The sequence below is a fragment of the Papaver somniferum genome, chromosome 8 (genome assembly GCF_003573695.1).
Source record: "Papaver somniferum cultivar HN1 chromosome 8, ASM357369v1, whole genome shotgun sequence".
Taxonomy (NCBI): domain Eukaryota; kingdom Viridiplantae; phylum Streptophyta; class Magnoliopsida; order Ranunculales; family Papaveraceae; genus Papaver; species Papaver somniferum.
In genome coordinates this window covers 58,526,678-58,545,414 of record NC_039365.1, presented here as the reverse complement: position 1 = coordinate 58,545,414, position 18,737 = coordinate 58,526,678, and positions in this window count along the sequence as shown.

Genomic DNA, 18,737 nt, shown 5'->3' with positions numbered 1-18,737 from the left:
ATCAACATATAGGCACACAATAACATGAGAATCATCCACAGATTTAATGTAAACACATTTATCAGATTCATTAACCTTGAAGCCATTAGATATCATTACATGATTAAATTTTTCATGCCACTGTTTAGGTGCTTGTTTTAAACCATACAAAGATTTTTTCAGTTTGCATACTTTATCTTCAAAACCTTTCACAACAAAACCTTCAGGTTGGTCCATATAAATTTCTTCATTCAATTCACCATATAAAAAAGCAGTTTTAACATCCATCTGATGTATATGCAAATCATAAATAGAAGCAATAGCAATCAGCATCCGGATAGAAGTGATTCTAGTGACCGGTGAATAGGTATCAAAGAAATCTAATCCTTCCTATTTTTTGTACCCCTTAGATACCAACCTAGCTTTGTGTTTTTCTATAGTTCCATCTGTTCTAAGTTTTCTTTTGAAGACCCACTTGCAACCTATGGTTTTACTACCAGGAGGTAAGTCTACAAGCTCCCAAGTTTCATTTTTTTGAATGGAATCCCACACATTATTTGAAGATTCTTCCCAGAAGGGAGCTTCCGGAGAAGTCATAGCTTCCTTATAGGTTTGGGGTTCAGACTCTACCGTAAGAGTCACAAAATCTGGACCGAAACCTTTCTCGGTTCTGACCCTCTTACTTCTTCTAGGTTCGGTTTCAGCATCTAGAGACGGGGGTTGACTAGTCGAAGGAACATCTGAGAGATCATCGCGGACCCTTTTATGAGGCCCAGACCCTAAAGGGAAAATGTGTTCGAAAAACACTGCATCTCTGGATTCCATTATGGTGTTCTCACCAATTACCATGAACCTATAAGCACTAGTGTGCTCAGGATATCCTAGGAAAACACAATCTACAGTTTTAGGTCCTAGTTTGGTTTTCTTGGAACGAGGAGTGGCCACCTTGGCCAAACACCCCCACACTTTAAAGTATGCATAGGACGGTTGTCTTCCTTTCCATAACTCATATGGAGTTTTGTCGGATTTCTTAAATGGAACTCGGTTCAAGATATAGCAAGCAGAGAGAATTGCTTTCCCCCACAGGTTCGAAGGTAGCCCTGAACTAGCTAACATAGCGTTCACCATATCTATGAGTGTTCGGTTTTTCCTTTCAGCTACTCCATTCGACTCAGGTGACGAAGGTGCAGTAGTTTCATGAATGATGCCATTAAGTTTGCAGAATTCTCCTACAGGTATCACATACTCACCGCCTCGGTCCGACCTAAGAGTTTTAATAGTAACACCTCTTTGGTTTTCTACTTCAAGTTTATATAATTTGAAAGCGTCTAAGGCTTCATATTTACTTCTAAGAAGATAAACCTGACAGTATCTTGAGTGATCATCTATAAAAGTGATGTACCATTTTTTACCTCCTCTAGTTGGTGTTGATTTCAAATATCCCAAATCTGAGTGGATTAGTTCTAGGGGAGTTGTACTACGTTCAACCTTTTTGTTAAAGGGTTTTCTAGCATATTTAGATTCAACACAAATTTCACATTTATGACCTCTGTCAAAGTTTATTTTAGGAATGCAGCCTAATTTAGCAAGTCTTTCAATAGATTTGAAATTAACATGTCCTAGTCTATCATGCCAAACATGTGAGGAGTCACAAACATAAGCAGAAGAAGATGCATTATCATTCAAGTTCAAAGAAAGTACACTAAGCTTAATCATGTTATCAGTGACATATCCTTTTCCTACGAAGTCACCACCTTTAGAGATTACAACTTTGTTAGACTCAGCTACAAATTTAAAACCTTTCCCAAGTAAGATGGTTTCTGAGATAAGATTCTTGCATATGTCCGGGACGTGATACACGTCATTCAATGTGAGAGTTTTTCCTGAAGTGAGCTTCAATTCAACCTTGCCTTTTCCTACCACTTTAGAGGTAGAAGAGTTTCCCATAAACAATTTCTCATCATCTCCTACTTTGTTATAGGAGGAGAAAGCATTTCTGAACTTACAGACATGCCTAGTGGCTCCAGAATCAAGCCACCAGTCTCTCACATTGGTCACATTAGAGACAAGGTTGACTTCAGACACCATGCCAGTAAAATATCCAGAATCATCTACTACGTTTGCCTTATTTTTTTGTTTAGGATCATTTTTGGTCTTTTTAGGTGCCCTACAGTCCTTGGCCATATGACCAGTTTTCCCACAGTTATAGCAGTCGCCTTTGATGGCGTTTTTGGAGACACCACCCTTTGGCTTAAGATGGTTACCTTTGGAGTTACGTTGTTTGTTACGTTTACCATTTTTGCTGGATTCTCCGTGCTTTTTCTTTGACGCAGTGTTATCGTCCAGGACATGAGCTTTGTTTGACATGTCTTTGCTCAGCATCAGGCTCTTGTCCTTGCAGCACAGAAGTTCCTCCACCTGGATCTTTTTCCCCAGCTCCACCATGGTGATTTCACGATTCTTGTGTCGCAGCCTCCTCTTGTACTCGTTCCATGAGGGTGGTAGCTTTTCAATCACTGCAGATACTTGTAGAGATTCATCAATATGCATGCCTTCAGCAAGAATTTCGTTGATGAGTAGCTGGAGTTCGACGAATTGTTCTACAACAGGCTTTTCATCAGTCATCTTATATTCCAGGAACCTAGCCACCAAGAACTTCTTGCTTCCAGCTGCCTCAGCAAGATATTTTTCTTCTAAGGCTTCCCATAAATCAAAAGCAGTAAAATTCTCTTTTGCATTATAAAAGTCGTACAAGGAGTCATCCAGACAGTTAAGAATATGGTTTTTGCACATGTAATTCTTCCTAGTCCACCTATCCAGTCTATCTTCATAACCACGGTCATGAAGCCTTCTTGAGGGTCTTTCTAAGGCAACTTCATCTAGCCTTTGGTCTTTTAAGAAGAATAGCATTTTGGACTGCCATCGTTTAAAGTCTTTGCCACTAAACTTTGGGGGTTTGTCTACAGTACTCTTTCCCATGTTGTTACAGTACTAAACTTTGGGGGTTTGTCTACAGTACGTTTGCCTTATTTTTCTGTTTAGGATCATTTTTGGTCTTTTTAGGTGCCCTACAGTCCTTGGCCATATGACCAGTTTTCCCACAGTTATAGCAGTCGCCTTTGATGGTGTTTTTGGAGACACCACCCTTTGGCTTAAGATGGTTACCTTTGGAGTTACGTTGTTTGTTACGTTTACCATTTTTGCTGGATTCTCCGTGCTTTTTCTTTGACGCAGTGTTATCGTCCAGGACATGAGCTTTGTTTGACATGTCTTTGCTCAGCATCAGGATCTTGTCCTTGCAGCACAGAAGTTCCTCCACCTGGATCTTTTTCCCCAGCTCCACCATGGTGATTTCACGATTCTTGTGTCGCAGCCTCCTCTTGTACTCGTTCCATGAGGGTGGTAGCTTTTCAATCACTGCAGATACTTGTAGAGATTCATCAATATGCATGCCTTCAGCAAGAATTTCGTTGATGAGTAGCTGGAGTTTGACGAATTGTTCTACAACAGGCTTTTCATCAGTCATCTTATATTCCAGGAACCTAGCCACCAAGAACATCTTGCTTCCAGCTGCCTCAGCAAGATATTTTTCTTCTAAGGCTTCCCATAAATCAAAAGCAGTAAAATTCTCTTTTGCATTATAAAAGTCGTACAAGGAGTCATCCAGACAGTTAAGAATATGGTTTTTGCACATGTAATTCTTCCTAGTCCACCTATCCAGTCTATCTTCATAACCACGGTCATGAAGCCTTCTTGAGGGTCTTTCTAAGGCAACTTCATCTAGCCTTTGGTCTTTTAAGAAGAATAGCATTTTGGACTGCCATCGTTTAAAGTCTTTGCCACTAAACTTTGGGGGTTTGTCTACAGTACTCTTTCCCATGTTGTTACAAAATATAGTAAAGAGGATATTGCCTTTAGATTGTTGGAGAAATTTACTAATAATGTAACTGAGAAGAAGATACTTAGCTCAAAATAATGTTGCTGATGTTGCTGCACAGAAAATGTAGAGGCACGTAAACTACGCTGTCCTAAAGGCAATATCGCCTGCCACTCCTCTGAGATGCTACAGCAGTTGGCGAGTCACCTCCAGGATACAACTACAGTTAGTACCCCTCAATGTAGCATACAATGAGGGTACCCTTAGAGCTTGGCAGAACTTAAAAACAGTAGAAGAGATGTTTACAGAAAAACAGAGGAAGAGTAGAAGAGATGTTTCTCTGTGGTATGTCTTTTCTGAGCTTACAACTACTCTCTTATATAGTGTTTGTGTAGTTACAAACAAGAAAGAAAAACCATGCGTATGACAGTCAAAGAAAACCCATGCGTATGACAGAAATACTGGTAATGTTGGGTTAAATATAGTGCATGGAGCAGTGTGTTGCTGCCAAGACAAATACGTACAGACAAGGGAGCCAGGACAAAACACGTACATACAAAGAAGCCAAGACAAGCACGTTCAGACAAAGAAGTCAGGACAAAACACGTGCATACAAAGAAGAGATTCTTCTACTTGTGTGGAAAACACGTACCAAAAATTTCAGCAAAAAGATAGGATCTAATGAACCCACACCCACACCCGGACCCGAGCCCGAGCACGACCCGACCGACAGGACGGACGGCGGCGGCGTGCGTGCTTCTGTACGAAGCACCGCGCGTACGGGAAAGGCAACCTTGCCCTAGTCTAGGCCTTCCCTCAAAGCACAAAAGTCTAATGACCCAAGGGCCATGCCCTTATAGCCAATTCTATGGTATTTAAGTCTAAAACTCTTTAGATTTTAGTCAATGTGGGACTATTGTTTTATCTATTCAAATGAAAAAACAATTAATGGGCAATAGGTCTAGGGATCAAAACATAGTCCATGTAAAAAATTGGTATTTTTTAAAGCGTTTTTTCTAACAATCCCCCACATGAAAGATAAAACATATCGACGAAATACGAGAAAACATAATACATCAATATTAGGCTAAGGTGTCCCAGAGATTGAACCTTAACTTAGTGAGAGGTTACCGGAACTGCTTGTTGTTACGGTGAACACAATGTCTTGAACCGTCAACAGTGAGTGCAATTCAGAAATAACAACCACACTTTGATGTCTCAAAGAAAAAGAAAGATGCCAAGCTCTTGCCGTTGTGCCCGTTTTGGCCGTGGGCTAAATCCCGGACTTAATGAATGTCTCTAGAGAAAAAGCTCAAATTCTGATAGGAAGCGGCCCCACTTCCAACATCCACATAGGTGAGTCCATTAAGAGTGTCCTGCCACACTCCGCTTTAAGCAAAGCCATGGAACTCATTAAGATCTTGACAGATCATCCTAAAACATGCAGGCAACACTATCATACGGTTACACCATAGGGAGGGACAAAGATAGTGTTTTCTCTCGACATCACCAAAAATTAGTTATCTCATTGAACCTTGATCTTGGATCTCCATTCACAAGGTTGAGTGTCCTTCATGGCGATTTATTCTATGAGCTTGAGTCCCATCCCCTTCGATGTGGATCTAACTACCTCTCTAGATAACCCTTTCGTCAAAGGATCTGCAATATTCTCTTTAGACCTTACAAAGTCTATAGAGATGATGCCAGTAGAGAGTAGTTGTTTCACTGTCTTGTGTCTTCTTCGAAGATGTATCGACTTTCCGTTGTATACACTATTCTTTGCGCATCCAATAGCAGCTTGACTGTCACAGTGGATTGCGATCGAAGACACAGGCTTGGGCCAGAGTGTAATTCCACCCAGGAAACCTCGTATCCATTCAGCTTCCTCTCCAGCTTTCTCCAAGGCTATAAACTCAGACTCCATGGTGGATCGGGCTATACATGTATGTTTGGTAGACTTCCATGACACAGACGCACCACCAAGTGTGAAGATGTACCCACTAGTGGATTTGCACTCATCTGAGTCTGATATCCAGTTAGCATCACAATACCCTTCTAGCACAGCAGGATACTTCCTAAAACTTAAGCAATAGTTTGAAGTTCCTCTCAGGTACCGTAGAACTCTGTAGAGAGCATTCCAGTGATCCTGCCCAGGGTTGCAACTGTACCTGCTTAATCTACTCACAGTATAGGCAATATCAGGTCTTGTACAGTTCATTAAATACATAAGACTGCCAATAACACGAGAATACTCAAGTTGATAAATACCCTCACCCTTGTTCTTTTTCAATTTGCAATTGGGATCATAAGGAGTAGTTGCAGGTTTAGCATTTTCATGATTAAATCTCTTAAGCACAGTTTCAACATAATGAGATTGACTAAGACTATATCCATCAGACATCTTTCTGATTTTCATCCCTAAGATTACATCAGCAGGGCCTAAGTCTTTCATGTCAAAGTTTTCGTTAAGCATGCTTTTAGTGGTATTAATACTATCAAGGTTACTACCTAATATGAGAATATCATCAACATATAGGCACACAATAACATGAGAATCATCCACAGATTTAATGTAAACACATTTATCAGATTCATTAACCTTGAAGCCATTAGATATCATTACATGATTAAATTTTTCATGCCACTGTTTACGTGCTTGTTTTAAACCATACAAAGATTTTTTCAGTTTGCATACTTTATCTTCAAAACCTTTCACAACAAAACCTTCAGGTTGGTCCATATAAATTTCTTCATTCAATTCACCATATAAAAAAGCAGTTTAACATCCATCTGATGTATATGCAAATCATAAATAGAAGCAATAGCAATCATCATCCGGATAGAAGTGATTCTAGTGACCGGTGAATAGGTATCAAAGAAATCTAATCCTTCCTGTTGTCTGTACCCCTTAGCTACCAACCTAGCTTTGTGTTTTTCTATAGTTCCATCTGTTCTAAGTTTCCTTTTGAAGACCCACTTGCAACCTATGGTTTTACTACCAGGAGGTAAGTCTACAAGCTCCCAAGTTTCATTTTGTTGAATGGAATCCCACTCATTATTTGAAGCTTCTTCCCATAAGGGAGCTTCCGGAGAAGTCATAGCTTCCTTATAGGTTTGGGGTTCAGACTCTACCGTAAGAGTCACAAAATCTGGACCAAAACCTTTCTCGGTTCTGACCCTCTTACTTCTTCTAGGTTCGGTTTCAGCATCTAGAGACGGGGGTTGACTAGTCGAAGGAACATCTGAGAGATCATCGCGGACCCTTTTATGAGGTCCAGATCCTAAAGGGAAAATGTGTTCGAAAAACACTGCATCTCTGGATTCCATTATGGTGTTCTCACCAATTACCATGAATCTATAAGCACTAGTGTGCTCAGGATATCCTAGGAAAACACAATCTACAGTTTTAGGTCCTAGTTTGGTTTTCTTGGAACGAGGAGTGGCCACCTTGGCCAAACACCCCCACACTTTAAAGTATGCATAGGACGGTTGTCTTCCTTTCCATAACTCATATGGAGTTTTGTCGGATTTCTTAAATGGAACTCGGTTCAAGATATAGCAAGCAGAGAGAATTGCTTTCCCCCACAGGTTCGAAGGTAGCCCTGAACTAGCTAACATAGCGTTCACCATATCTATGAGTGTTCGGTTTTTCCTTTCAGCTACTCCATTCGACTCAGGTGACGAAGGTGCAGTAGTTTCATGAATGATGCCATTAAGTTTGCAGAATTCTCCTACAGGTATCACATACTCACCGCCTCGGTCCGACCTAAGAGTTTTAATAGTAACACCTCTTTGGTTTTCTACTTCAAGTTTATATAATTTGAAAGCGTCTAAGGCTTCATATTTACTTCTAAGAAGATAAACCTGACAGTATCTTGAGTGATCATCTATAAAAGTGATGTACCATTTTTTACCTCCTCTAGTTGGTGTTGATTTCAAATATCCCAAATCTGAGTGGATTAGTTCTAGGGGAGTTGTACTACGTTCAACCTTTTTGTTAAAGGGTTTTCTAGCATATTTAGATTCAACACAAATTTCACATTTATGACCTCTGTCAAAGTTTATTTTAGGAATGCAGCCTAATTTAGCAAGTCTTTCAATAGATTTGAAATTAACATGTCCTAGTCTATCATGCCAAACATGTGAGGAGTCACAAACATAAGCAGAAGAAGATGCATTATCATTCAAGTTCAAAGAAAGTACACTAAGCTTAATCATGTTATCAGTGACATATCCTTTTCCTACGAAGTCACCACCTTTAGAGATTACAACTTTGTTAGACTCAGCTACAAATTTAAAACCTTTTCCAAGTAAGATGGTTTCTGAGATAAGATTCTTGCATATGTCCGGGACGTGATACACACCCACACCCACACCCACACCCGAACCCGAGCCCGACCCGACCCGACCCGACCGACCGACCGGACGGACGGTGGCGGCGGCGTGCGTGCTTCTGTGCGAAGCACCGCGCGTACGGGAAAGGCAACCTTGCCCTAGTCTAAGCCTCCCCCCCAAGCACAAAAGTCTAATGACCCAAGGGCCATGCCCTTATAGCCAACTCTATGGTATTTATGTCTAAAACTCTTTAGATTTTAGTCAATGTGGGACTATTGTTTTATCTATTCAAAAGAAAAAACAATTAATGGGTAATAGGTCTAGGGATCAAAACATAGTCCATGGAAAAATTGGTAATTTTAAAGCGTTTTTTCTAACAATCCCCCACATGAATGATAAAACATATCGACGAAATACGAGAAAACATAATACATCAATATTAGGCTAAGGTGTCCCAGAGATTGAACCTTAACATAGTGAGAGGTTACCGGAACTGCTTGTTGTTTCGGTGAACACAATGTCTTGAACCGTCAACAGTGAGTGCAATTCAGAAATAACAACCACACTTTGATGTCTCAAAGAAAAAGAAAGCTGCCAAGCTCTTGCCGTTGTGCCCGTTTTGGCCGTGGGCTAAATCCCGGACTTAATGAATGTCTTTAGAGAAAAAGCTCAAATTCTCATAGGAAGCGGCCCCACTTCCAACATCCACATAGGTGAGTCCATTAAGAGTGTCCTGCCACACTCCGCTTTAAGTAAAGCCATGGAACTCATTAAGATCCTGACAGATCATCCTAAAACATGCAGGCAGCACTATCATATGGTTACACCATAGGGAGGGACAAAGATAGTGCTTTCTCTCGACATCACCAAAAATTAGTTATCTCATTGAACCTTGATCTTGGAGCTCCATTCACAAGGTTGAGTGTCCTTCATGGCGATTTATTCTATGAGCTTGAGTCCCATCCCCTTCGATGTGGATCTAACTACCTCTCTAGATAACCCTTTCGTCAAAGGATCTGCAATATTCTCTTTAGACCTTACAAAGTCTATAGAGATGATGCCAGTAGAGAGTAGTTGTTTCACTGTCTTGTGTCTTCTTCGAAGATGTATAGACTTTCCGTTGTATACATTATTCTTTGCGCATCCAATAGCAGCTTGACTGTCACAGTGGATTGCGATCGAAGACACAGGCTTGGGCTAGAGTGGAATTCCACCCAGGAAACCTCGTATCCATTCAGCTTCCTCTCCATCTTTCTCCAAGGCTATAAACTCAGACTCCATGGTGGATCGGGCTATACATGTCTGTTTGGTAGACTTCCATGACACAGACGCACCACCAAGTGTAAAGATGTACCCGCTAGTGGATTTGCACTCATCTGAGTCTGATATCCAGTTAGCATCACAATACCCTTCTAGCACAGCAGGATACTTCCCAAAACTTAGGCAATAGTTTGAAGTTCCTCTCAGGTACCGTAGAACTCTGTAGAGAGCATTCCAGTGATCCTGCCCAGGGTTGCAAGTGTACCTGCTTAATCTACTCACAGTATAGGCAATATCAGGTCTTGTACAGTTCATTAAATACATAAGACTGCCAATAACACGAGAATACTCAAGTTGATAAATACCCTCACCCTTGTTCTTTTTCAATTTGCAATTGGGATCATAAGGAGTAGTTGCAGGTTTAGCATTTTCATGATTAAATCTCTTAAGCACAGTTTCAACATAATGAGATTGACTAAGACTATATCCATCAGACATCTTTCTGATTTTCATCCCTAAGATTACATCAGCAGGGCCTAAGTCTTTCATGTCAAAGTTTTCGTTAAGCATGCTTTTAGTGGTATTAATACTATCAAGGTTACTACCTAATATGAGAATATCATCAACATATAGGCACACAATAACATGAGAATCATCCACAGATTTAATGTAAACACATTTATCAGATTCATTAACCTTGAAGCCATTAGATATCATTACATGATTAAATTTTTCATGCCACTGTTTAGGTGCTTGTTTTAAACCATACAAAGATTTTTTCAGTTTGCATACTTTATCTTCAAAACCTTTCACAACAAAACCTTCAGGTTGGTCCATATAAATTTCTTCATTCAATTCACCATATAAAAAAGCAGTTTTAACATCCATCTGATGTATATGCAAATCATAAATAGAAGCAATAGCAATAAGCATCCGGATAGAAGTGATTCTAGTGACCGGTGAATAGGTATCAAAGAAATCTAATCCTTCCTGTTGTCTGTACCCCTTAGCTACCAACCTAGCTTTGTGTTTTTCTATAGTTCCATCTGTTCTAAGTTTCCTTTTGAAGACCCACTTGCAACCTATGGTTTTACTACCAGGAGGTAAGTCTACAAGCTCCCAAGTTTCATTTTGTTGAATGGAATCCCACTCATTATTTGAAGCTTCTTCCCAGAAGGGAGCTTCCGGAGAAGTCATAGCTTCCTTATAGGTTTGGGGTTCAGACTCTACCGTAAGAGTCACAAAATCTGGACCGAAACCTTTCTCGGTTCTGACCCTCTTACTTCTTCTAGGTTCGGTTTCAGCATCTAGAGACGGGGGTTGACTAGTCGAAGGAACATCTGAGAGATCATTGCGGACCCTTTTATGAGGTCCAGACCCTAAAGGGAAAATGTGTTCGAAAAACACTGCATCTCTGGATTCCATTATGGTGTTCTCACCAATTACCATGAACCTATAAGCACTAGTGTGCTCAGGATATCCTAGGAAAACACAATCTACAGTTTTAGGTCCTATTTTGGTTTTCTTGGAACGAGGAGTGGCCACCTTGGCCAAACACCCCCACACTTTAAAGTATGCATAGGACGGTTGTCTTCCCTTCCCTAACTCATATGGATTTTTGTCGGATTTCTTAAATGGAACTCGGTTCAAGATATAGCAAGCAGAGAGAATTGCTTCCCCCCACAGGTTCGAAGGTATCCCTGAACTAGCTAACATAGCGTTCACCATATCTATGAGTGTTCGGTTTTTCCTTTCAGCTACTCCATTCGACTCAGGTGAATAAGGTGCAGTAGTTTCATGAATGATGCCATTAAGTTTGCAGAATTCTCCTATAGGTATCACATACTCACCGCCTCGGTCCGACCTAAGAGTTTTAATAGTAACACCTCTTTGGTTTTCTACTTCAAGTTTATATAATTTGAAAGCGTCTAGGGCTTCATCTTTACTTCTAAGAAGATAAACCTGACAGTATCTTGAGTGATCATCTATAAAAGTGATGTACCATTTTTTCCCACCTCTAGTTGGTGTTGATTTCAAATCTCCCAAATCGGAGTGGATTAGTTCTAGGGGAGTTGTACTACGTTCAACCTTTTTGTTAAAGGGTTTTCTAGCAAATTTAGATTCAACACAAATTTCACATTTATGACCTCTGTCAAAGTTTATTTTAGGAATGCAGCCTAATTTAGCAAGTCTTTCAATAGATTTGAAATTAACATGTCCTAGTCTATCATGCCAAACATGTGAGGAGTCACAAACATAAGCAGAAGAAGATGCATTATCATTCAAGTTCAAAGAAAGTACACTAAGCTTAATCATGTTATCAGTGACATATCCTTTTCCTACGAAGTCACCACCTTTAGAGATTACAACTTTGTTAGACTCAACTACAAATTTAAAACCTTTTCCAAGTAAGATGGTTTCTGAGATAAGATTCTTGCATATGTCCGGGACGTGATACACGTCATTCAATGCGAGAGTTTTTCCTGAAGTGAGCTTCAATTCAACCTTGCCTTTTCCTACCACTTTAGAGGTAGAAGAGTTTCCCATAAACAATTTCTCATCGTCTCCTACTTTGTTATAGGAGGAGAAAGCATTTCTGAACTTACAGACATGCCTAGTGGCTCCAGAATCAAGCCACCAGTCTCTCACATTGGTCACATTAGAGACAAGGTTGACTTCAGACACCATGCCAGTAAAATATCCAGAATCATCTACTACGTTTGCCTTATTTTTCTGTTTAGGATCATTTTTGGTCTTTTTAGGTGCCCTACAGTCCTTGGCCATATGACCAGTTTTCCCACAGTTATAGCAGTCGCCTTTGATGGTGTTTTTGGAGACACCACCCTTTGGCTTAAGATGGTTACCTTTGGAGTTACGTTGTTTGTTACGTTTACCATTTTTGCTGGATTCTCCGTGCTTTTTCTTTGACGCAGTGTTATCGTCCAGGACATGAGCTTTGTTTGACATGTCTTTGCTCAGCATCAGGCTCTTGTCCTTGCAGCACAGAAGTTCCTCCACCTGGATCTTTTTCCCCAGCTCCACCATGGTGATTTCACGATTCTTGTGTCACAGCCTCCTCTTGTACTCGTTCCATGAGGGTGGTAGCTTTTCAATCACTGCAGATACTTGTAGAGATTCATCAATATGCATGCCTTCAGCAAGAATTTCGTTGATGAGTAGCTGGAGTTCGACGAATTGTTCTACAACAGGCTTTTCATCAGTCATCTTATATTCCAGGAACCTAGCCACCAAGAACTTCTTGCTTCCAGCTGCCTCAGCAAGATATTTTTCTTCTAAGGCTTCCCATAAATCAAAAGCAGTAAAATTCTCTTTTGCATTATAAAAGTCGTACAAGGAGTCATCCAGACAGTTAAGAATATGGTTTTTGCACATGTAATTCTTCCTAGTCCACCTTTCCAGTCTATCTTCATAACCACGGTCATGAAGCCTTCTTGAGGGTCTTTCTAAGGCAACTTCATCTAGCCTTTGGTCTTTTAAGAAGAATAGCATTTTGGACTGCCATCGTTTAAAGTCTTTGCCACTAAACTTTGGGGGTTTGTCTACAGTACTCTTTCCCATGTTGTTACAAAATATAGTAAAGAGTATATTGTCTTTAGATTGTTGGAGAAATTACTAATAATGTAACTGAGAAGAAGATACTTAGCTCAAAATAATGTTGCTGATGTTGCTGCACAGAAAATGTAGAGGCACGTAAACTACGCTGTCCTAAAGGCAATATCGCCTGCCACTCCTCTGAGATGCTACAGCAGTTGGCGAGTCACCTCCAGGATACAACTACAGTTAGTACCCCTCAATGTAGCATACAATGAAGGTACCCTTAGAGCTTGGAAGAACTTAAAAACAGTAGAAGAGATGTTTACAGAAAAACAGAGGAAGAGTAGAAGAGATGTTTCTCTGTGGTATGTCTTTTCTGAGCTTACAACTACTCTCTTATATAGTCTTTGTGTAGTTACAAACAAGAAAGAAAACCCATGCGTATGACAGTCAAAGAAAACCCATGCGTATGACAGAAATACTGGTAATGTTGGGTTAAAGATAGTGCATGGAGCAGTGTGTTGCTGCCAAGCCAAATACGTACATACAAGGGAGCCAGGACAAAACACGTACAGACAAAGAAGCCAAGATAAGCACATTCAGACAAAGAAGTCAGGACAAAACACGTGCAGACAAAGAAAAGATTCTTCTACTTGTGTGGAAAACACGTACCAAAAATTTCAGCAAAAAGATAGGATCTAATGAACCCACACCCACACCCGGACCCGAACACGAACCCGAACCCGAACCCGAACCCGAACCCGAGCCCGAGCCCGAGCCCGACCCGACCGACCGACCGGACGGACGGCGGCGGCGTGCGTGCTTCTGTGCGAAGCACCGCGTGTACGGGAAAGGCAACCTTGCCCTAGTCTAGGCCTTCCCTCAAAGCACAAAAGTCTAATGACCCAAGGGCCATGCCCTTATAGCCAATTCTATGGTATTTAAGTCTAAAACTCTTTAGATTTTAGTCAATGTGGGACTATTGTTTTATCTATTCAAATGAAAAAACAATTAATGGGCAATAGGTCTAGGGATCAAAACATAGTCCATGTAAAAAATTGGTATTTTTTAAAGCGTTTTTTCTAACAATCCCCCACATGAAAGATAAAACATATCGAAGAAATACGAGAAAACATAATACATCAATATTAGGCTAAGGTGTCCCAGAGATTGAACCTTAACTTAGTGAGAGTTTACCGGAACTGCTTGTTGTTACGGTGAACACAATGTCTTGAACCGTCAACAGTGAGTGAAATTCAGAAATAACAACCACACTTTGATGTCTCAAAGAAAAAGAAAGCTGTCAAGCTCTTGCCGTTGTGCCCGTTTTGGCCGTGGGCTAAATCCCGGACTTAATGAATGTCTCTAGAGAAAAAGCTCAAATTCTCATAGGAAGCGGCCCCACTTCCAACATCCACATAGGTGAGTCCATTAAGAGTGTCCTGCCACACTCCGCTTTAAGCAAAGCCATGGAACTCATTAAGATCTTGACAGATCATCCTAAAACATGCAGGCAACACTATCATACGGTTACACCATAGGGAGGGACAAAGATAGTGTTTTCTCTCGACATCACCAAAAATTAGTTATCTCATTGAACCTTGATCTTGGAGCTCCATTCACAAGGTTGAGTGTCCTTCATGACGATTTATTCTATGAGCTTGAGTCCCATCCCCTTCGATGTTGATCTAACTACCTCTCTAGATAACCCTTTCATCAAAGGATCTGCAATATTCTCTTTAGACCTTACAAAGTCTATAGAGATGATGCCAGTAGAGAGTAGTTGTTTCACTGTCTTGTGTCTTCTTCGAAGATGTATCGACTTTCCGTTGTATACACTATTCTTTGCGCATCCAATAGCAGCTTGACTGTCACAGTGGATTGCGATCGAAGACACAGGCTTGGGCCAGAGTGGAATTCCACCCAGGAAACCTCGTATCCATTCAGCTTCCTCTCCAGCTTTCTCCAAGGCTATAAACTCAGACTCCATGGTGGATCGTGCTATACATGTCTGTTTGGTAGACTTCCATGACACAGACACACCACCAAGTGTGAAGATGTACCCACTAGTGGATTTGCACTCATCTGAGTCTGATATACAGTTATCATCACAATACCCTTCTAGCACAGCAGGATACTTCCCAAAACTTAAGCAATAGTTTGAAGTTCCTCTCAGGTACCGTAGAACTCTGTAGAGAGCATTCCAGTGATCCTGCCCAGGGTTGCAAGTGTACCTGCTTAATCTACTCACAGTATAGGCAATATCAGGTCTTGTACAGTTCATTAAATACATAAGACTGCCAATAACACGAGAATACTCAAGTTGATAAATACCCTCACCCTTGTTCTTTTTCAATTTGCAATTGGGATCATAAGGAGTAGTTGCAGGTTTAGCATTTTCATGATTAAATCTCTTAAGCACAGTTTCAACATAATGAGATTGACTAAGACTATATCCATCAGACATCTTTCTGATTTTCATCCCTAAGATTACATCAGCAGGGCCTAAGTCTTTCATGTCAAAGTTTTCGTTAAGCATGCTTTTAGTGGTATTAATACTATCAAGGTTACTACCTAATATGAGCATATCATCAACATATAGGCACACAATAACATGAGAATCATCCACAGATTTAATGTAAACACATTTATCAGATTCATTAACCTTGAAGCCATTAGATATCATTACATGATTAAATTTTTCATGCCACTGTTTAGGTGCTTTTTTTAAACCATACAAAGATTTTTTCAGTTTGCATACTTTATCTTCAAAACCTTTCACAACAAAACCTTCAGGTTGGTCCATATAAATTTCTTCATTCAATTCACCATATAAAAAAGCAGTTTTAACATCCATCTGATGTATATGCAAATCATAAATAGAAGCAATAGCAATCAGCATCCGGATAGAAGTGATTCTAGTGACCGGTGAATAGGTATCAAAGAAATCTAATCCTTCCTGTTGTCTGTACCCCTTAGCTACCAACCTAGCTTTGTGTTTTTCTATAGTTCCATCTGTTCTAAGTTTCCTTTTGAAGACCCACTTGCAACCAATGGTTTTACTACCAGGAGGTATGTCTACAAGCTCCCAAGTTTCATTTTGTTGAATGGAATCCCACTCATTATTTGAAGCTTCTTCCCAGAAGGGAGCTTCCGGAGAAGTCATAGCTTCCTTATAGGTTTGGGGTTCAGACTCTACCGTAAGAGTCACAAAATCTGGACCAAAACCTTTCTCGGTTCTGACCCTCTTACTTCTTCTATGTTCGGTTTCAGCATCTAGAGACGGGGGTTGACTAGTCGAAGGAACATCTGAGAGATCATCGCGGACCCTTTTATGAGGTCCAGATCCTAAAGGGAAAATGTGTTCGAAAAACACTGCATCTCTGGATTCCATTATGGTGTTCTCACCAATTACCATGAACCTATAAGCACTAGTGTGCTCAGGATATCCTAGGAAAACACAATCTACAGTTTTAGGTCCTAGTTTGGTTTTCTTGGAACGAGGAGTGGCCACCTTGGCCAAACACCCCCACACTTTAAAGTATGCATAGGACGGTTGTCTTCCTTTCCATAACTCATATGGAATTTTGTCGGATTTCTTAAATGGAACTCGGTTCAAGATATAGCAAGCAGAGAGAATTGCTTCCCCCCACAGGTTCGAAGGTAGCCCTGAACTAGCTAACATAGCGTTCACCATATCTATGAGTGTTCGGTTTTTCCTTTCAGCTACTCCATTCGACTCAGGTGACGAAGGTGCAGTAGTTTCATGAATGATGCCATTAAGTTTGCAGAATTCTCCTACAGGTATCACATACTCACCGCCTCGGTCCGACCTAAGAGTTTTAATAGTAACACCTCTTTGGTTTTCTACTTCAAGTTTATATAATTTGAAAGCGTCTAAGGCTTCATCTTTACTTCTAAGAAGATAAACCTGACAGTATCTTGAGTGATCATCTATAAAAGTGATGTACCATTTTTTACCTCCTCTAGTTGGTGTTGATTTCAAATCTCCCAAATCTGAGTGGATTAGTTCTAGGGGAGTTGTACTACGTTCAACCTTTTTGTTAAAGGGTTTTCTAGCATATTTAGATTCAACACAAATTTCACATTTATGACCTCTGTCAAAGTTTATTTTAGGAATGCAGCCTAATTTAGCAAGTCTTTCAATAGATTTGAAATTAACATGTCCTAGTCTATCATGCCAAACATGTGAGGATTCACAAACATAAGCAGAAGAAGATGCATTATCATTCAAGTTCAAAGAAAGTACACTAAGCTTAATCATGTTATCAGTGACATATCCTTTTCCTAAGAAGTCACCACCTTTAGAGATTACAACTTTGTTAGACTCAGCTACAAATTTAAAACCTTTCCCAAGTAAGATGGTTTCTGAGATAAGATTCTTGCATATGTCCGGGACGTGATACACGTCATTCAATGCGAGAGTTTTTCCTGAAGTGAGCTTCAATTCAACCTTGCCTTTTCCTACCACTTTAGAGGTAGAAGAGTTTCCCATAAACAATTTCTCATCGTCTCCTACTTTGTTATAGGAGGAGAAAGCATTTCTGAACTTACAGACATGCCTAGTGGCTCCATAATCAAGCCACCAGTCTCTCACATTGGTCACATTAGAGACAAGGTTGACTTCAGACACCATGCCAGTAAAATATCCAGAATCATCTACTACGTTTGCCTTATTTTTCTGTTTAGGATCATTTTTGGTCTTTTTAGGTGCCCTACAGTCCTTGGCCATATGACCAGTTTTCCCACAGTTATAGCAGTCGCCTTTGATGGTGTTTTTGGAGACACCACCCTTTGGCTTAAGATGGTTACCTTTGGAGTTACGTTGTTTGTTACGTTTACCATTTTTGCTGGATTCTCCGTGCTTTTTCTTTGACGCAGTGTTATCGTCCAGGACATGAGCTTTGTTTGACATGTCTTTGCTCAGCATCAGGCTCTTGTCCTTGCAGCACAGAAGTTCCTCCACCTGGATCTTTTTCCCCAGCTCCACCATGGTGATTTCACGATTCTTGTGTCGCAGCCTCCTCTTGTACTCGTTCCATGAGGGTGGTAGCTTTTCAATCACTGCAGATACTTGTAGAGATTCATCAGGATGCATGCCTTCAGCAAGAATTTCGTTGATGAGTAGCTGGAGTTCGACGAATTGTTCTACAACAGGCTTTTCATCAGTCATCTTATATTCCAGGAACCTAGCCACCAAGAACTTCTTGCTTCCAGCTGCCTCAGCAAGATATTTTTCTTCTAAGGCTTCCCATAAATCAAAAGCAGTAAAATTCTCTTTTGCATTATAAAAGTCGTACAAGGAGTCATCCAGACAGTTAAGAATATGGTTTTTTCACATGTAATTCTTCCTAGTCCACCTTTCCAGTCTATCTTCATAACCACGGTCATGAAGCCTTCTTGAGGGTCTTTCTAAGGCAACTTCATCTAGCCTTTGGTATTTTAAGAAGAATAGCATTTTGGACTGCCATCGTTTAAAGTCTTTGCCACTAAACTTTGGGGGTTTGTCTACAGTACTCTTTCCCATGTTGTTACAAAATATAGTAAAGAGTATATTGCCTTTAGATTGTTGGAGAAATTACTAATAATGTAACTGAGAAGAAGATACTTAGCTCAAAATAATGTTGCTGATGTTGCTGCATAGAAAATGTAGAAGCACGTAAACTACGCTGTCCTAAAGGCAATATCGCCTGCCACTCCTCTGAGATGC